At 40.3% G+C, this 21835-nt stretch overlaps 1 pseudogene; it reads left to right on the forward strand.

Moving 5' to 3' along the window:
- Positions 1 to 647: 647 nt before the first annotated feature.
- Positions 648 to 20412, forward strand: C1h2orf78-ps1 (similar to human chromosome 2 open reading frame 78, pseudogene 1; annotated as a pseudogene).
- The last annotated feature ends 1423 nt before the right edge of the window (positions 20413 to 21835 follow it).

A 21835-nucleotide genomic window follows, 5' to 3' on the forward strand; every position in this document is an offset into this window, starting at 1 on the left:
AACAATGCCAAGCAACCAGAGCTTCCAGGGACTAAGCCACTACCCAAAGACTATACATGGACTGACCCTGGACTCTAACCTCACAGGTAGCAAGGAATAGCCTAGTAAGAGTACCAGTGGAAGGGGAAGCCCTTGGTCCTGCTAAGACTGAACCACCATTGAACATGATTGTTGGGGGGAGGGTGGTAATGGGGGGAGGATGGGGAGGGGAACACCCATAAAGAAGGGGAGGGGGAGGGGTTAGGAGGATGTTGGCCCGGAAACCGGGAAAATGAACAACATTCGAAATGTAAGTAAGAAATACTCAAGTTAATAAAGAAAAAAAGGGAAAAAAAAGTACTTAGGAATTTTCTTTTAGTTAAGCAATTAAACTTGATGTAGCCTGGCTGCTGCCCCAAAAAGCTACTCCTGTTGTGTAGGAACACATTTTGTACAAAGGAGTGCCTCAAACAAGACCAGAATGTGATTTAAAGGATTATTCCCCAGAGTTAATGCAAGATGAGTAGTCCCAGTGTTGTTTTACTGTGAGAGGGAAAGTCCTCAGGCAGCAGATGCTGCTGGATACTGCCTAGAGAAGTAGCAAATACCAATGGGGCGGCAAGGCTGGATCTGTCCTCTGACCACAGATGCCTGCTGTATAGGAGCCCATGGACAGCCCTCTAGTTGAACAGAGATTAACATTATTAAGTGAAGGGGGTCCTTACACAGAAGTGAGGTATTACAGCAGAGAGCTATGGAGAAAGGTGTAGGACTCTCTTACACAAACTTTCTCCTCTCTTGCCCAAATGCCATCCTTGCTCCCTGGTTTCCTTCATCTCATTAATGCCATAGAGAATGAAGGCTTCCATCTCTGAGAATTATTTGCAGTATTATGAATAAATACATCTTTCCCTTGGGGACATGATGTTGCTAAGCAGATCCAACTTTCCTTAAACCACTCTCTTGCTTGGACATTGAACCTTTGATCCTCCTGCCTCAACTGCCTATTTAGCTGCAATTCAGGCCTGTGACATTTTCTCTTAGAAGTACCCTTTCCTCCTAGCTTTCGAGGGGAAAGAGCTTTACTCTCCAGGTCTGTGGCTGTCCTATCATTGACCATCCTGGATCTGGATAATAGATAAAGATAACAATAAAGAGATATTGTAGCTATCGCACAAAACAGCTGAGATGGAGCTCAGTGTGATGCCAGGCCTGCGAGTCCCAGCACTTGGGAGGTTGAGACGAGGAAGGAGTATTTGTGTGATTTCCAATTTCTGGCTATGACAAATGGAGCTTCTATAAACATAGTGGATCACATGTCCTGGTGGCATGGTGGAGCATCTTTGGGTACATGGTATATAGCTGGCTCTTGAAGTAGAACTATTCCTGATTTTCAGAGAAACCACCAAGTTGATTTCCAGAGTGGTTACACAAGTTTGCACTCCCACCAGCAATGGAGAAGAGTGTTGTCCTTGTTCCACATCCTCATCAGCATGTTCCGTTGCTTGAGGTTTATTTTTTTTTTTGTTTTTTTATCTTAGCCCTTCCAATGAGGTGGCATCTCAGAATAGTGTTGATTTCATTTCCCTGATAACCATGGGTGTTGAACATTTTATTGTTTCTTGTCCAGTAGAGATTGCTCTATTGACAATCCTGTTTAGCTCCGTGCTTGACTTTTAAATAGATTATTTGGTTTGAACTTGTCTACCTTCTTGAATTATTTATACATTTTGGGTATTAGGCCTCTGTTAAAAGAAGGGTTACTGAAGATCTTTTGACAGTTTGTAGCCTGCCCCTTTTAACCTTTCAGACAGAAAGTGTTCTGTAGCCCTCACTGCTTGTGCTAAGCAATTCCACATTCTCAGTAGGAAGGGTATGCAACTTCTGCAGTGTTTCCACCCTAGCTGTGACTATAGCATGGCTTCTACCAGCAATGTCCAACACTTCTCTTCAGCTGCTCATGGCAGGGGGATACCTTAACTCACATGCTGGCATAGCCATGCTTAAGGTAATGACTGATGAGAACCAGATCACCACCTTGTCACTGTTCTAACCAAATTATCTCTAGTGGGATCTCACAGAAAGCACAGATGACAGGAAGATGCCTGTACTTTGGGATATCACTGTGACTATCTATCCTTTGCCAGGACACTGTATTCTACTCCCTATTTGTGACAGCACACTAGGAAAAAGGTTTAGATCCTAATGCCATAGTCCCTTTTTGTCCAACACTGCCAGCTTTGTCCAGGCCACACTATCACAAGTCCTAAATTAAAGAGACTTAAACACCCTAAAAAGCCAGGACTCTGGGTGCATCTGAGTAATGCAATAAACTGAAACAAGTTGACAGAGTTGGGCAAATTATTGGAAATTAAGGACAAAACAACTTGTTTAATAGTAAACTTCCGAGAATTCAAGGACTATACCTAAACATAGTAAAAGTCATATACAGCAAACCAGTAACTAATATCAAACTAAATGGAGAGAAACTTGAAGCAATCCCACTAAAATCAGGGACTAGACATGGCTGCCCACTCTCTCCCTACTTATTCAATATAGTTCTTGAAGTTCTAGCCAGAGCAATCAGACAACAAAAGGAGATCAAAGGGATTCAGATTGGAAAAGAAGAAGCCAAAATATCACTATTTGCAGATGATATGATAGTTTATTTAATTGACTCCAAAAGTTCCACCAGAGAACTACTAAACCTGATAAACACTTCAGCAAAGTGGCTGGACATAAAATTAACTCAAATAAATCAGTAGCCTTCTTCTACACAACAGAGAAACAAGCTGAGAAAGAAATTAGGAAAACGACACCCTCTATAATAGTCCCAAATAATATAAAATACCTTGGTGTGACTTTAAATAAGCAAGTGAAATATCTGTACGATGAGAACTTCAATCCTCTGAAGAAAAAAACTGAAGAGGATCTCAGAAGATGGAAAGATCTCCCATGCTCATGGATTGGCAAGATTAATATAGTAAAAATGGCCATTTTACCAAAAGCGATCTACAGATTCAATGCAATCCCCATCAAAATACCAATCCAACTCTTCAGAGAGTTAGACAGAACAATTTCCAAATTCATCTGGAATAACAAAAGACCCATGATACTTAAAACTATCCTCAACAATAAAAGGACTTCCGGGGGGATCGCTACCCCTCAACTCAAGCAGTATTACAGAGCAATAGTGATAAAAGCTGCACGGTATTGGTACAGAGACAGACAGATAGACCAGTGGAATAGAATTGAAGACCCAGAAATGAACCCACACACATATGGTCACTTGATTTTTGACAAAAGAGCCAAAACAATCCAATGGAAAAAAAGATAGCATTTTCAGCAAATGGTGCTGGTTCAACTGGAGGTCAAAATATAGAAGAATGCAGATCAATCCATGCTTATCACCCTGAACAAAGCTTAAGTCCAAGTGAATCAAGGACCTCCACATCAAACCAGATACACTAAAACGAATAGAAGAAAAGGTGGGGAAGCATCTCGAACACATGGGCACTGGAGAAAATTTCCTGAACAAAACAACAATGGCTTATGCTCTAAGATCAAGAATCGACAAATGGCATCTCATAAAACTGCAAAGCTTCTGTAAGGCAAAGGACACTGTTGTTGGGTAAAACGACAATCAACATCTTGGTAAAAGATCTTTACCAATCCTATAACTGATAGAGGGCTTATATCCAAAATATACAAAGAACTCAAGAAGTTAGACCGCAGGGAGACAAATAACCCTATTAAAAGATGGGGTTCAGAGGTAAACAAATAATTCCCAGCTGAGGAATGCCGAATGGCTGAGAAACACCTAAAGAAATGTTCAACATCTTTAGTCATAAGGGAAATGCAAATCAAAACAACCCTAAGATTCCACCTCACACCAGTCAGAATGGCTAAGATCAAAAACTCATGTGACAGCAGATGCTGGCGAGGATATGGAGAAAGAGGAACACTCCTCCATTGTTGGTAGAATTGCAAACTGGTACAACCATTCTGGAAATCAGTCTGGAGGTTCCTCAGAAAATTGAACATTGAACTACCTGAGGACCCAGCTATACCTCTCTTGGGAATATACCCAAAAGATGCTCCAACATATAACAAAGACACATGCTCCACTATGTTCATAGCAGCCTTATTTATAAGAACCCAGATGCCCTTCAACAGAAGAATGGATCCAGAAAATGTGGAACATCTACACAATGGAATATTACTCAGCTATCAAAAACAATGACTTTATGAAATTCATAGACAAATGGATGGAACTGGAAAATATCAACCTGAGTGAGGTAACCCAATCACCGAAAAACATACATGGTATGTACTCACTGATACGTGGATATTAGCCCAAATGCTCAAATTACCCTAGATGCACAGAACACATGAAATTCAAGAAGGATGACCAAAATGCAAACGCTTCACTCCTTCTTTAAAACGGGAACAAGAATACCCTTGGCAGGGAATAGTGAGGCAATGTTTAGAACAGAGGCAGAAGCAACACCCATTCAGAGCCTGCCCCACATGTGGCCCATACATATACAGCCACCCAATTAGACAACATGGATGAAGGAAAGAAGTGCAGACCGACAGGAACCGGATGTAGATCTCTCCTGAGAGACACAGCCAGAATACAGCAAATACATAGGCGAATGCCAGCAGCAAACCACTGAACTGAGAACTGCACCCCCGTTGAAGGAATCTTAGAAAGGACTGGAAGAGCTTGAAGGTGCTTGAGACCCCATATGAACAACAATGCCAAGCAACCAGAGCATCCAGGACTAAGCCACTACCCAACGACTATACATGGACTGACCCTGGGCTCCAACCTCATAGGTAGCAAGGAATAGCTTCGTAAGAGCACCAGTGGAAGGGGGAGCCCTTGGTCCTGCCAAGACTGAACCCCCAGTGAACGTGATTTTTTCGGGGGAGGGTGGTAATTTAGGGAGAATGGGGAGGGGAACACCCATACAGAAGGGGAGGGAGAGGGGTTAGAGGGATGTAGGTCCAGAAACCAGGAAGGGGAATAACAATCAAAATGTAAATAAGAAATAATCAAGTTAATAAAGATGGGAAAAAATAAAAAAAATAAACTTTAGAGTTTCATGTACTATATGGTTTATGATACTTGCCACACTATTATCTCCTACCACTCCCACTTCTAATGTTGAAATACACACAGACACACAGACACAGACACACACACACACACACAGAGACAGAGACAGAAATGGATGAACAGATGCACAGTGGCCCATATATATGCATATGCACTAACATACATGTATATCTATACATACTAAAATAAATTTTAAGAGGGTGTGCTTCAATTAGAACCATGATATCTTAACAAGAGTGTTTGTCAAAATTAAGAGGAACAGATAATCAATAGTCTATTTTTAAAAGAAATCACTATCAACACTTACCAAAAATAATTCTATTCAAAATTACAACAGATGCCATTAATAAAATAATTTATATTTAAGAATATTTATCGGCACTTGGATATGCATTACCTCCTACCATCTCACAGATAAACATTTCTCATCTAACTCCAGCTATGACAATTGCTCAATCTATCACTGTCACTCAGTCACACATTCATAGTCTCAGGACTCCTGGGCAGGAAACTTAGGAGTGTATAAATCAAAAAAGAAAAGAAAAGAAACAAAACAAAAAACAAACAAACAGAAACAAAGAAAAAACTCTTAAGGCCCTAACCCCTTTGTTTTCTCAGTCACAACACTGCCCGTTTCTGTACATTAGCCAGCAGTTTTCTTTGACATATTAACAAACAATATTTTCCCAATTCCACTCAACTTAGCTGAGACTGATGTTTGAATAAACAGCATCTAGATGGCTGTCCTTTCTCTACCATGTCCTTTTCCGTACCATTAGATTCTAACCTAATATCATGGATTATTAAAAATTCACCATGACAACTTTTGATGCTTTCTCCTACCGCAGAGTAGACTGAAGAGTTCCTGCAGAAAGAGTGAAGTAATTACTAATTTCTCTTTCCATTTTCTCTTCAAGTCTCCAGAAATTTGTAATTTCTCTGTTTAACTTCTCTGAATAAAACATTGAAAGGAGGAACGGTATGAAGAAAACATAAAATTATAATCAAATAGCCTTGAGTATTATCCTGACACATTACTTAACCTTTTTGAACTTCAGTTTTCTTATCTCAGAATGAAGTGGAAGCATTGGTGCCAACGTCATTAGATGGATACGAGAATAGAATGAGGTCATACATATAAGAATCTAGCACTAAATATTGGTCCCACCTTATACACAAGGTTTAGTAAGGTCAACCTCAATGTGAGGTACTCAAGCACAATTGAAAATTAACAAAATCTAGTGAATATCAAGGGCAATTTTTTCAAAATGCATTGTGGTACTGAATATTGAATCAAGGGCTTTGTCCATAGTAGGCAGTGGCTGTCTGACTGAGTTGTATTCCCAACAACTCTTTTATTTACTTCTTCTTGGAGACAGACTGTAAAAAAATGCTTATTTTTAACGATGGTTCTTAAATGTTTTAACCTCACTTGTAGCCCACTACCCGCCAGAAGTAGTGGGAAAGGACACAGGGATAGGAGTGGGGTGGGAGCAGACCTATTTAGAAAGGTTCTTTGGAGCAACTCCAATTTGTTAAAAAAAAAAAAAAAAGACCTTCTGGGATTAAAGGCATGGGCTAAAACCACTCTACTCAAATATTTTATCTTGGCTCTAAATCATTCCAACTCTCAGAGATTTAAATCTGAATGATAGTATACCTTTGAGTTTACTTGAAACATTTTAAATTCCTCAAGTCAGGTTTTAATACTAATCAACAAAAAATATCCTTTTCATTTAAGAAGAAAATCCAAAAGCAAATATTGAAGATGGTGTGGTCCATACGGCAATCTATCATTTAACATTCTATCATGAAATTAAACCTGTGGTTTAAGAAAACCAGAACTTCACGTCTCTGAAGAAATTGAAAAAGATCTCAGAAGATGGAATGGTCTTCCATGCTCACGGATTTTCAAGATTAACATAGTAAAAATGGCTATCTTACCAAAAGCAATTTACAAATCAATTTTACAATCCCCAACAAAATTCCAACTTAATTCTTCACAGAGATAGAAAGAGCAATTCTCAAATTCATCTGGAATAACAAAAAAGCCCAGGATAGTAAAAACTATTCTTAACAATTAGAAAACTTCCCGGGGAATCACTATCTCTTACCTCAAGCTGTACTACAGAGCAATAGTAATAAATACTGTATGGTATCAGTACACAGACAAGTAGGTAGATCAATGTGATTGAATTGAAGACCCAGAATTAAACCCACATATCTATGGTCACCATCCAGTGGAAAAAAGACAGCATTTTAAAAAAAAATTGTGCTGGTTCACCTGGAGGTCAGCATGTAGAATAATGCAAATCCATCCATTCTTATCTCCTTGTACAAAGCTCAAGTCCAAGTGGATCAAGGACCTCCACATAAAACCAGATACACTCAAACTAATAGAAGATAAGGTGGGGAAGGTCCTTGAACACATGAACACAGGGGAAATTTTCCTCAACAGAACACCAATGGCTTATGTTTTAAGATCAAGAATCAACAAATGGGACCTCATAAAATCGCAAAGCTTCTGTAAGACAAAGGACACTGTCAATAGGATAAAATGGCAACCTATAGATTGGGAAAAGATCTTTACCAACTCTACATCTGATAGAGGGCCAATATGCAATATATATATAGAGAGAGAACTCAAAAAGTTAGACCCCAGACAACCAAATAACCATATTAAAAATGGGATACAGAGCTAAACATAGAATTCTCAACTGAGTAATCTCAAATGACCAAGAAACACCTAAAGAAATGTTAAACATCCTTAGTCATTAGGGAAATGCAAATCAAAATGACCCTGGGATTCCACTTCATACCAGTCAGAATGGCTAAGATCAAAAACTCAGGTGACAGCAGATGCTGGCAAGGATGTGGATTGCTGCTGGGTTTGCTAGTTGGTACAACCACTCTGGAAATCAGTCTGGCAGTTCCTCAGAAAATTAAACATAGTACTACCTGAGGACCCAGCTATAGCACTCCTGGGCATATACCCAGAAGATGTTCCAACATATAATAAGGACACATGCTCCACTATGTTCATAGCAGCCTTATTTATAATCACCATAAGCTGGAAAGAACCCAGATGTCCCTCAACAGAGGAATGGATACAGGAAATGTAGTACATTTGCACAACGGAATACTAGTCAGCTATTAAAAGCAATGACTACATGAAATTTATAGGCAAATGGATGGAGCTAGAGAATATCATCCTGAGTGAGGTATCCCAGTTACAAAAGAACACACATGGTTTATATGCGCTGATAAGTGTGATATTAGGAAAAAAGCTCAGAATATCCATGATACAACTACAGACCATATGAAGCTCAAGAAGAAGAAGAAAGACCAAATAGTGTGTGCTTTAGTCCTACTTAGAAGAGGTACCAAAATGATAATGGGAAGTAAAGGGAGAGAGGGTTCTGGGACAGTGGGAGGGGGAGGGAAAAGGTACACAGGATCAGGTGTGGGAGGAGACAGGGAGAAGTACAGAGGCTCAGGAAATTGTAAGGAGGTATGTAGCAGTGGTGGATGTGGTAGCCACCAGAAAGTCCCAGATGCCAGGAAAGCAAGAGTCTCCCAGGACCCAACAGGGATGACATTAGTTGAAATTCACAACAAAAGGAAGAGAAAACTTGTAGAGACCATATCCAGAGGTTAGGCATGGCCCCCAGTTGAGGGATTAGGCCACCCACCCATGTCAAAAATATTAGCACAAATTTTTTCCTATCTAAAGGAAATGCAGAAATAAAGAGTGGAGCAGAGACAGAAGGAAAGGCTATCCAGAGACTGCCCAACCTAGAGATCCATCCCATCTGCAGACACCAAACCCTGACACTATTGCTAATGCCAAGAAGCACTTTCTAATAGAATCCTAAGAGGCTTTGTCAGAGCACGACTAATACAGATGCAGTGCTGGCAGCCAAATGTCAGACTGGGCACAAGAACTACAATGGGGAAGAACTGAAGGATCTAAAAGGACTTCCAACACCATAGGAAGAACAACAATAACCAACCAGAAACCTCCAGAGCTCCCAGGGTCTAATTCACCAACCAAAGAGTATACATGTATGGGTTCATGGCTCCAGGTGCTTATGTAGCAGAAGACTGCCTTGTCTGGCATCAGTGGGAGGCAAAACCCTTGGTTCTGTAGATACTTGATGCCCCGAGGTAAGGGAATAGTAGGGGGATAAGGCTGGAGTCAGTGGATGGGTGGGGGAGCTCCCATGTAAAAGCAGGGGGTTCGTGGAGAAGAAACCAAGAAGGGAGATAATGTTTGAAATGTGAATAAATAAAATAACCAATAAAAAAGGAAAACCCATTTTTCATTTCATGTCAGTAAGGCAAGTGTTCCTTCGGTAAATTTTCATTGAAATGTATTATTATTTTCATATTTTCATGACTGATCAAATGAAAGTCATTTGCTGGTCTTTATATGAGTTAGTTTGGATGAAATGACCAAGCTTTCTGATTAACTCTCACCTCTCCTTATTCAGGAGGTCTCTCCCGTTTCAATCTAAACTTTATCAATCTTGATGATATTCACAACTTTTTGTATCCTGTGGAAACAAAGATAAAATTTCTGCAACATAAACCATATCCTAATTTCCATTCTGAAATCAAGATATCTTTAAAACATACAGGCTTTTTCATACTCTCCAAAGTCTGTCTGAAGCTCTTGTTCCTTTATCATTAACATTTATTAATTTAAGTTAATAATGTGCAGTGTAATCTATCTCTGTGGGGTTCTTTATTACCCCTCTCTGTTTATTAAGCGTAACTTTTAAAGTGTGATTATATCTTTTTATAACTGCTTGTCCAATAGAATTTTGTGGTATACCTATAATATCCTTTATGTTATAATATGCAAAAAGCATTTCACTTTACTAGAGACATATGCTGGAGCATTGCCAGTCTTAATTTATACAGATATTCCATAATACCTATAACTGCTAGTAAATATGTAATTACAGAATAAGCCTTTTCAAGATGTAAAGCAGTTTCCCATTGAAATCCTAAATGTGACTCTATAGTAAGGTGCATATAATTTTCCAACCTCTTTAAGAAGGAACACATACATTTGACAAATTTCATTATTTTGGGTACTTTTCAGGTTACTTCATTCACATAATGGAGTTTGGCTATACAAAGAACAAGTAGAGAATGTTCTTACAGTTTCCTTGGCTTGTTACTAATTAGTAGAAAAACCTTTGATGTTAACATGGTATTTCTTATCCTGTTAATAGCTGATAGATGTCATCATTATCTTGTACAGGAGAGCCCGTTAGAGGTGCATGGGATCTGATATGTGTTCTATACAATAGATGATTTCTATTTGCTATAGTTGAATAAATAGTGAAGTAAATTCTGAATCAACAGGCATGAATTCAGCACTTTCAATATGTGAAACAACTCTTAATGCGTACTGAGGGTGGGTAACTATGTTAAGAGGATACATGTTCAGTTATGTTCATAGCAGCTTTACTTGTTAATAGCCAGAAACTGGAACTAACCCAGATGCCCCTCAACAGAAGAATGGATAAAAAAAAATGTGGTTCATTTATACAACGGAATACTACTCGGGTATTAAAAACAAGGGCAAATGTAAGGAGGAAGAAAATATCCTGGCTGAGGTAACCCAGACCCAAATACATGCATGGTATATGCTCACTTCTAAGTGGGAATTAGCCATAAAGTACGGAAACGCATGCTACAATCCACGGATCCAAAGAAGCTAAATAACAGGTGGGCTCAAGGGAGCATGCGAAAGAAAACTAACATCATGAGTAGGCTGGAGGGCAGAAACTATATGGGAGAGGGGATGGGGAGTCAAACAAGAAGGATCAGATTTAAGGAGAGACAGGGAAAGAGGGCCTAGAGACTGAATGGAAATTGAGAGTATGGGACATCTCTTGGGTGTACAGAAGACCTGGGGTGGGGCAAGATCAAGTGAATCTATAAGGGTGACTCTAGCTTAGACTCTTAGCAGTGGGGGATAGAGAGCATGAAGTGGCCATATTCTGTAGCCAAACACGACTCCCGGTGGAGGGATAAGGACACCAATTCACCCACAAATTGACCCAAGTTTGTCTTGCCTACAAAAAGTGCAGGGACACAGATGTATGAGAAGACACTGAGAGAAAGGTTTAACAATGACTGGCTCAACATGAGCTTCATCCCATGGGTAGGACCACTCATGGATACGAGTAATGATACTCCATTGTGCTTACAGACAGGAGTCTAGCATAACTGTCTTCTGAGAGACTCCACCCAGCAGCTGACTGAACAGATGGAGAGACACGCAGCCCAACATTAGTTGGCGCTTAGGAAGTGTTGTGGAAGAGTTAGAGGAAGAACTGAGGAACCTACGGGAGATAGGGATTCCACAAAAAGAACAAAAGAGTCAATCTGGACCCTTGGTTTCCCAGAGACTGAACCACCAACAAAAGAACATACAATATTTGGACCCACCCTGCTCCCAACCCACACATATGCAGCAGACATGTAGTTTGGTCGTAATGTGCGTTTTCCAACAACTAGACTGGGGGCTTACCTTCACACTGTTGCCTGCCTATGGATCCTGTCCTCCAAACTGGGCTGCTCTGGCTGGCCTCAGTTGGAAAGGATGTACTTAGTCCTGCAGTGACTTGAAGTGCCAGAGTGGTTTGATACCAGGAGGGACCCTCACCATTCTCAAAGATGTAGAAGAGGAAAGGCTGGGGGGAATGGCCGTGTGGGGGGGATACTTTGAGGAAGGGGGATGCAATCAGTATATAAAGTGAATAAACAAAAAATGATAAAGAAAGAATTCAAGAGATGGAAGAGGCAAAAAGGAGAGATTCCAGAAAAATCTAATTATTACATAAGAATTGCATACAAGCCGGAGTTTAGAACTAAATCATAAGGGCTCTAATCCACTTTGCTTATTTTTTTACTACATAACTCACCTTTCCTAATTTATTTGCATCAGTATAAAATGTAGGGACTCCAAAATTAGTGTCCTTTCACTACATGGGGGAGAATTCAATGAGTTCTTTTTGCAAATTTAAGTCTCTTGCTTTGGGGATATTTGTTGTTCATCTCTCCGCACAAATTACTGCAAGTTCTTTGATAATGTTCATTTCTGCCCATGATGAGGCAATGTCAGTATTAGCAAAAGTGACCACAATTCCTTCTGGGTCTATTCCTGCTAACTGACAAAGTCTCATTTTTTTTCTTTCAGAATCAATTCTGAAACTTTTCTATGTACATCTGTAATTTTTTACTCTGATTGTGTGCTAAAATATCCACTCTTAGATATTATCTTATTTCTGTGAATTCCTCTGTGAGAATGAGTACAGGGGAATTAGCCAAAATACGATCCAGCTTCAGATCCAAATAGTTCATATGTGCATCCTGTAATTTCTTTTCTACCAGAGCAATTCTCTCTCAACCTTAGCTAATAATGTTCTTGGAGTAAATAAGTTATCACCACCTTGTAATGTTTGAAATAAATTACTTAGGCCTTAAATAGTTAACCCAATTGTGGGCATAACCAACTAATATCTTCCAGCAAGTTTTAAAAATCTTTAAATATTTGTAATAAATCTCTCCTAATTTGTACTTTCTGTGGTCCAATTTTCTCTAAACATATCTTACATCACAGACAACTGGTAGAATCTCTTCATCCTACTCGTTGAGGAACAATCGGTAATCCCCAGAAGCAGCAAACTCTCTTGACTTTATCAAACACTGTCCTAGAGTATCTTCATCTGAATGAGACAGTAAGATGTCATCTATATAATGATAGATTTTAGATTGAGGAAACTGCTTACAAATTATTTCTAATAGCTGCTTTACAAAATATTGACACAGTGTGGAACTATTTAGGATTCCTGGTGGAAGAACTTTCCAGGGATATATTTTAACAGGCTGTGCATTATTAAAAGTAGTCAAGACGAAAGCAAATTTTTCTTTATCCCTTACTTGTAAAAGCATAGTAAAAAGCAGTCTTTTAAACCAATCACTCTAATATACCATCCCTTAGGTAATAAGGAAGGCAAGGGAATTCTGTAAGAAGTCTATTGGATGACTCACCTTATTGATGGCTCTTAAATCTGCTAACAATTCCCATTTTCCAAATTTATTTTTAATGAAAAATAAAGGAAAATTCCAAAAACTGGTTAGTGCTTTAATATGTTGAGCATTTAGCTGATTCTGTACCAGCTATCCTACTGCCTGTAATTCTTCTGATGTCAAAGACCATTGTTCCTCCCACACAGGTTTGTCAGTTAACTATTTTAAAAAAAGGGTGGTTGGTAACTTTGAAAAAACCAACAGCTGTTGTGTACTGCAAATATACAACCTGAATGGTCTGTGACTGCTCCTGATAATACCTTTTAATCCTTTTCTCAGAAGCATTCTTTATTTTCTAGTTTGTTTCGAAGATTGGCAGAATGTTGATAAATGTTTTCTGTTACTGAAACAAAGCATTCCCTTATATATTCATGGCTATAGTAGCCATATATGACTTTCTCTGATGATGATAGGGAATGATTTAATCAAATTTTATATTGGGGCCTGTGGGAGAAACACACAGAGCATTTCACAAGGGCAAAGGATCTGTCCTTTGTTGATCTGTGTTCCTTCATTCAATGCCAGCCTTTGCCATACCTGCTGCATAATTCAGGAGTCTGGGACATTCTTCTTGGATTGTTTCTAAAATAAAACAGCTTCTAGAAATGACTTGCCTATAATTCCATTTCAAACAACATTGCTTACCAAAATTAAAACATTTGACATTTTTAGTTTCTTAGAACTTTAAAAATTACTTTTCCTATTGGAGTAGCATCATCATAAGTGTAAGATCCTATATCAGATATATTCCTAATCAATTCATCTACTGGTGCTGACCTTGCCTTTAGAGGTCTAATCATAAAAGAAAATTTCCATAACCTATAAAATATGTCAATAAACTTACAAGTAGCATTCAGAACACCAAATAGAGTAGACCAAAGAAAGAAAGAGAGAAAGAAAGAAAGAAAGAAGAGAGAAAGAAAGAAAGAAAGAAAGAAAGGAAGGAAGGAAGAAAGAAAGGAAGGAAGGAAGGAAGAAAGGAAATCCTGTCACCACATAATAGTCAAAACACTACATGTGGAGAACAATGAGAGAATATTAAAAGCCACAATGGATAAAGGCCAAGTAACATAAAGGCAAATCTATTAGTATTAGTATTATGCCAGATTACTCAACAGAGACTTTAAAAGCCAGAAGGGCATGGCGGATATTTTACACTCTCTAAGAGATCACAAATGACAGCTCAGATTACTTACCAAGCAAAACTTTTAGTCACCTTAAATTGAGAAAACAAGATATTCTGTAAGAAAAGCAAATGTAAACAATATTTTAACACTATTCCAGCCCTAAAGAGGATATTAGAAGGAAACTGGGACCCCAGGAGGGTAACTACATCCAAGATAAGACAAGAAATAGATAATGCCACACCAGCAAAACCGAAAGAGAAATGTACACACACACACACACACACACACACACACACACACACACACACACACACACAGTGAGAGAGACAGAGAGATGAGGGGTACTGTCACCACCAACAAAATAATGGGAACTAACACTCAGTGGTCATTAATAACACTAAACACCAGTCATCTCACTTCCCCAATAAAAAGACACAGGCTAACAGAGTGGATGCATAAACAGGATTAATCATATCGTTGTGTGTAAGAAACACACCTCAGCAATAAAGATAGACATTACCTCAGAATAAAGGGCTAGAAGAAGATATTACAGGAAAATGGGATCGATAAAACAAGTTGGAGTAGCATTCTATATCTAATAAAGTAGATTTTGAACCAAAACTAATCAAAAGAGATGCAGAAGGAGATTCCATACTCATCAAATAAAACATCCACCACAATGACTTCTTAATTCTCAACATATATGTGTCACTATGCTCTGGGCTCTGAACTGTTGAGTCTTAAGAGGCAAACAAATGTGGGAAAGACTAAGAGAGGATTGGATACTGAGAAAGCAGTTACTGTAGTGAAAGAATTAGGCCGCTAGATGAAAGACAGACCCATGGGAACTGGGAGAGGTAAAATCCAATGTATATAGATGAGGGGCTAGAAAAGTAAAAAATAAAAGAAGTCAAAACTGTCAAGGGCCATCCAGAGCCTGCCCCACCTAGAGATCCAGCCCATATATATACAGCCACCAAGGCCAAACAATATTGCTGATGCCAAGAAGTGCATGCAGACAGGAGCCTGATATAGCTGTTTCCTGAGAGGCTATGCCAGAACATGACAAATACAGAGGCAGATGCTAGAAGTCAATCATTGAACTGAGAATGGGGTCCCCAGTGGAGGAGTTAGAGAAAGGACTGAAAGAGCTGAAAGGGTTTACAACCCCATAAGAACAACAATACCAACCAACCAGAGCTCCCAGGGACTAAACCACCATCCACAGAGTACACATGGACAGACCCATGGCTCCAGCTGCATATGTAGCAGAGAATGGCCTTGTTGGGCACCAATGGGAGAAACCCTTGGTCATGCCAAGGCTCGATGCCCCAGTGTAGGGGAATGTCAGGGCAGGGAGGCAGGAAGGGGTGTGTGGATGGGTGGGGAACCCCCTCATAGAAGAAGGGGGAGGGCATGGGATAGGGAGTTTATGGACAGGAAACAAGGAAAGGGGATAACATTTGAAATGCAAATAAATGACTGTAAAAAATTCAATATAAACAACAACAAAAAAAACTGTCAAGATGATCCTACAGGAATACACAGGTAGCTTGAGACTGAAACTTGAAGAGAACCACCAATTTCCAATTTAACGGCTCAGGGCATTGTCATTTCCCAAGCCCTGTTTAAGCAATTTCACTCTTGAGATTAGTCTTGATGCAAGTTTCCTGTCATATATACAGGACACCATCCAAATGTGGTCCCTGGCTCCTGGGATCTACCTGCCCTTCTTGGGGAGAGCTCCCTGATTCTTCTATGCATTGGTTGTGGATATTATCAGCTGGAGCAACAACCGCCACAGCCAATGGTTCTCTGTACAGCACTAACTGACACAGGCTGAAGAATCCGTACAAGGCTTCTCCTCTTCAGGAGTTACTGACAATTAACAGAAAAAGAGGAAGAATCTGTCTGATTCAGTGATCAAAGGTCTAAGAGGTTTGCAAACCAAATTTTGCATTTACAAGCCACATGCAAGCACCATGAAAATTTCTAGCAGATAGTATTTATAAAATCACATACATATAGTATTTAAGAGTTATACTAAAATGATTAAGAGACTATGGAATACAGAAGGAGTGAGAGGGGCCTAGGAGGAATCTGAAGGGGAGAGAAGTAATTTGGTAAATAGAGTATTCATATACAAAAATCCCACATGCATAATTATTTAAAAGAAGCATGTAATATAGACAAACCTTTGTGGTGCTAGGACTTTGTATGATACAAGTATTCCAGAGGCAGAGGCAGAGGCAGGCTGAGCTTTCTGATTTCAAGGCCAGCCTGATCTAGTAGAGACCATGAGTCTTTACATAGAGTAAGATCTGCACAAGACTGGGCAAAGTCTTAGGCATGAGAAGCTATCTAAGGCTCTCCTACCTGTAAACATTGCTCCTGTAGAACACATTATAAAAGCAAAACAAAGCAGGAAGAAGAAGAGCTGTGCCCAGATTGGAGCAACAGTTGAATCACATCAACTAGGAATTCAACGCCAACAGTGAAAGAACAGACAGCTCATCAAACGAATGTCATACTATTTTGTACCAAGAATCATTCTGAAACCTTACAATTGGGATATGAGAGAGAGAGGGAGAGAGGGAGAAAGGGAGAGGCGGAAAGAGGGAGAGAGGGAGAGAGCGAGAGAGCGAGAGAAAGACAGACAGACAGAGACAGACAGACACAGAGAGAGAGAGAATGAATATCAGTATTAAAAAAAACTAGCCAGTACAAACTGGAGATAACACTGATCCTCACAGGAACCTAGAAAGCATCAACGTCACCATTTTCCTACTGTCCTCTTCCACCCTATAGAGAACTTCCAAAGCACGCCTTTCTTTGGAATAGAAAGTGTATGCAGCTCTCCAGGCCTGTGTTGAGAAACTCCATGCACACAGCAAGAAGGGTGTGAAACTTCACCAGGGTCTCCATCCCAGTTGAGAGGTCATCATGGCTCCTGCCATCAGTCACAAGTTCTCCTCTCCTGATGCTCACTGAGTGCCCACCTTATTCCACATGCTAGAACAGCCATGCAGCCAACAATGCTGACTGACTAGGGATAGAACTCCATCTCAGCACTCTCCTATCCAGGTACTCTCAAGTGGGATCTCACAAGCAGCACAGACAGGAGAAAACACACTTCTGGAATTCAATGTAACTATCATTAACAAGGACTCTGAATTTCCCTCCCTGCCTGTGACATCCCTGTGTAATGAAATATTAGATTATTCTACCATAGCCCCTTTCTATGAAACACTGTCATCCAGTTTCACACCACCACGGGTGCCAAATCAAGGGCACTTACCAAGAGGGTACCAGATTTATTACTATGCGCACAACAGCCTGGGCCCTCTAATACCTGGAGAACTCAGATAGTGCCAGTGCCTGCAGGTCTTTAGCTCTGTCCCCTACCCTGTGAGTCAGGCCTCTGCTCCCTAACCAGAGATGGCGATGGTGATTCAGCCAAAGAATGTCCAAATGTCACTCTCCACATCTGACTTCTCCTATTCCACATCTGCTCAAGCTATGCCAGACACCAGTCTTCCCAGTGAGTATAGAGAGCCTGGAAGGAAGGATTGGGATCAGCACTCTAAGGAGACTGAAGTCTAACTTTCGGTAATGGACACAGGGGTAGAATGAGTCTTGACGGGTTAGGTCCAGGTCTGGCTTTCCATCGCTACATTCTGTCTCTACCATGAGAAAGACTGAAAGGTCACTGTGAGAGGTATCCATCCTGAATTAAATTATATCCGTGGAGCACAGAACAGAAATATATGTAACTAATTACCCAAGATAATCAGTTCTATGCACGAACACACTGGAATCCAGTCCTTCCTCATCTATTGATCTCAGTATAGAAGTTTTAGTTAACATTGAATTTTCCAAGAGTTGAAGTCTTTCTCCAAAGCAAGGTAGTAACTTCAAATCTCTCCTGGAAGAAGTACTCCCAGATTCCCAGCACCTGTCCCGACATTTTCTTACACTTAAAATTTTACAAGGAGATCTGGTGCAGTCCAAGTACCATTGCTAAGTTGGCTAAAGCTGCTCATCTTTTTGTTTCATTTGCTCTTCAAGAGGTACTTCAGAGGTAGGCAAGGGCCTAAGATCATATAGACATGTTTTCTACTACTGAGTCATACCCAAGCCCAAATATTTCAATTTCTTAAATCAGTGTTCATATCACTTATAAAAAAAATCTATGAAACGTGAGGCTGGAGAAAAGCCTCAGTTGTTGAAAAGCTTGCCTTCAGGAGCTACCTGTGTTTGGATGCTTAAAATCACATAAAAAGTCAGAGCTGCAGACTTTCTGAGTAATGCTTAAACTGATAGAAGTTGGCAGTGGCAGGTAAGTTCTTGGAAATTGTGGTTCAGACAACCTGCTTAGTAGTAAACTTTCTAGGAAATGAGAGGGACTATTTCAAATACAAAGGGGAAGGCAAGTGAAAAGCAGATATCGAGAAAATTCTGTAACCTAACCATGAAGGCTATGCTCCCCACACTACACAAACACAAAAGAACACAAAAGTATCTGAGAAAACATTGCATGGCGTGGCCACCAAAAACAGAGCAGCCACCACCTGTCTGCCAACAGAGGTGCTACTGTGCTGCTCAAGCACAGCTCATGGGAATGCCCTCCCAATGCTATAGGGGCTGACTGTTGTGGTGCTATAAGAAGTGGGGCAGGGAAGCATCTCACTGACCAGGCACTGACTTCTTCATTGACTTTTTCTGAGATGTGAAAATGGAGGCATCCCAGTAATTGCCACCTTCAGGCCAGATACTCCTGTCTGCTGCAGAGTTCAGAACTCGCCAACATCTCCTCCCAGGTGTACCAGATGAAGACACAACCTGTCAATGGGCACATACTATTAACAGTCCCCATCCACAGGCCTTCAGAAGTCCTGGCCTTGCCTCCAGCTCCAGAACTGGAATAAAGAGAATGGAAACATGCATGAGGTGAAATCTGGGCTGCCAATGCCTCGGGATGCTTATGAAGGCACTAAAGAAAACCAAGTCCCATCATTTCTCCCCTCAGCACACTGTCACATGCTGCAGGTTCTTCGCCTCACTGATACTGGGAGTCTAAGGTAGAAGTCCGTGTCTGGGAGAGGTAGGGGACATAAAGAACAAGATGGGATCTTACAACTCTTCAACATGCGCTCAGAAATAGACCATGCCCAAGCCCATGAAAACTAAAGAGTCCTCAGTTGCCCCTCTGGCCAGGTGAGGAAGAATGAATGACCTTAAAGCCACCAAGCTGCTTGATGGAGGTCTTCAGGCTAGAATCCAGCACCAGGTCCCAGTCGGTGGAGAGGGAGCTGTAGGAGGTGCTGGAGCAAGTGAGCCAGCTACTGCCAACATCACAATGTACCTGGAGGGTAAAGCTCTCAAAGAAACCTCCAGAAGGCACAGCAGAGCTAGAGGACAGGGGCGAGAAAGACCAAGTGGGCCACAGAACAACTCCAAGAGAGCAGAAGAGTGCAAGCAGTCAAGGAACAGAGTCAAAACAGAAGAGAACTCCACCATTCCTATGACCAAGAGGAAAAGGGATCCACCTAAGCTCAGCCACAACAGCTTCAAGAAGCCCCGAGACCACCTTGGCATGCACATGCTGAAGTCTGTGCAGGTCTTTTACCCAGTGGGGAAGAAGAGTGAGAAGAAAACTGGCATTTCCTCTTTCAGGGGTCTATGAACCTTCACTAGTCACAAAGATTCTAGGCCAGGTCCAGCACCTGGTCCAGCACTGCTGGATATGCCACATGAGGGTCAGGGCCCTGACAAAACCCCAAGTAAGGCTTAAACAGCAGAGAGCAGTGCTCAAAAGTAGTGAATATCTTTGTCCTAGCATGACCTGCTCCAACCTGGGAAGGTCAGTTTAGTACCTTTGCATTTCCCAACCCTCGAAAAGCCTTGAGCAAGACCTGTTTCTAGAAAGCCCTCTCCCTGGCTTCATGCCAGTCCACTGAACCTTAATCTGTAAGGCCTCATTCTCATTCAGCTCACCCTAGCACACTAAGGCCAGCCCAATCATTTCCTGTTAGCACATCTTTGATATCTCTGCCAATCCAGCTCTGACAACTTTCTCTAGTACCACAGGACCCCATCCAGTCTAGTGTTGTGCTGTGGTCAGCTGCTTTGGGAGAGGCATCCTATATAGCATTAACCCACACTTCATTCCAGAGAGCTTGTTTCTGCTGCCAGGAACAAGATACTATCGCCTCCCAAACCTCAAACTTAATAATCTGCTGCAAGACCTCAGCCACTAACCCATTCTATGGGGGAAAGTTGACATTTTGGGACCAGTCGTCTCACAGCCCATCACAAAAGAGCAGGGGCCAGAGGGATGCCATGAAGAGGGCAGCTCAACAGGAACAAGCGAATGCTGCCAAGTACACCTCTTCTGGGAAATTGCAACTTTTAAGAGCTGGCCAGGTCTTTGTAAGAAAATGCTGTCAATATGGACAAGGAAAACATAGTCACTGATGTATACAAATGTATACAAACACAAAACTATATATATATTATATATATGTACAAGTGTAGGAATATAGAAGAGTATTTATAGAATGATAGACAAAATATATCCACATATAATTGAATAGTTAGTAAATTGCCTAAAAAGTATTAAGTTGGTCATTTATTGGTGGCTAATAAAATTATATTCTGATGTTTCTATTAACATTGGTAATTTAATTTTTATCCTATTGTATACGAAATAGAACTTAGGAAATATACTTAATGTTAAATCAATTGAGAATATGCTACAGTTGTATTAAAATGATTCTCCTTAAGTTTTTCATTCTTTGGACATGGTATATCTTAAAGTGCATACTGAATATTGAGCACACTTTCCCTTCATTTTCATAGATCTTAATATTTCTCACCTCTGACCATTATTCATCATTTTTCTGCTACAAATATTTCTGTTCCAGTTCACAAAGTACATACATTCAGGATTTCACTTTGCAGGTTTAATCTAGGACCCACTTAATAAGGAAAATATAGTTAACTGAACCAGGCTAATTCATATGATAATTTACACTGAATTGTTTCCTGTAAACAACATAATTTTATTTTTAGGAAAAAAGAATTTCCCATTGTACACATCTCATTTTTCTTATCCCCTTCTCATTGTTGACACCCAGGCTACTTCCTTAATGTAGCTGCCATGAACTGTTACAATGGCCATTTTTGGTGTCAACAAGGTTATATCTGGAATTAAGTAAAACCTAATTTATTGGGTACACCTGTAAGGTGTTTTTTTAATTAAAATGTATTAAAACATTTGAAGTAGAAATAGACAACGAAGGTCTGCCTTTATTTTGGGCTAAATCATCTGGGGGCAGCCTATATAACGAGTGTGCACTTTGCTTGCTTTCGCTTGATCTCGCTGGCAAGTGCATTCCTTCACTGGCATTAGAGACCATTTCCTTGGGACTGGAAACAGAGTATACTGGAGACCAGCTGAGACAGACTCATGGACTGAACAACTTCTACA

The sequence above is a fragment of the Rattus norvegicus genome, chromosome 1 (assembly GCF_021556685.1).
Source record: "Rattus norvegicus strain SHRSP/BbbUtx chromosome 1, alternate assembly SHRSP_T2T, whole genome shotgun sequence".
In the NCBI taxonomy this organism is placed as follows: Eukaryota; Metazoa; Chordata; class Mammalia; order Rodentia; family Muridae; genus Rattus; species Rattus norvegicus.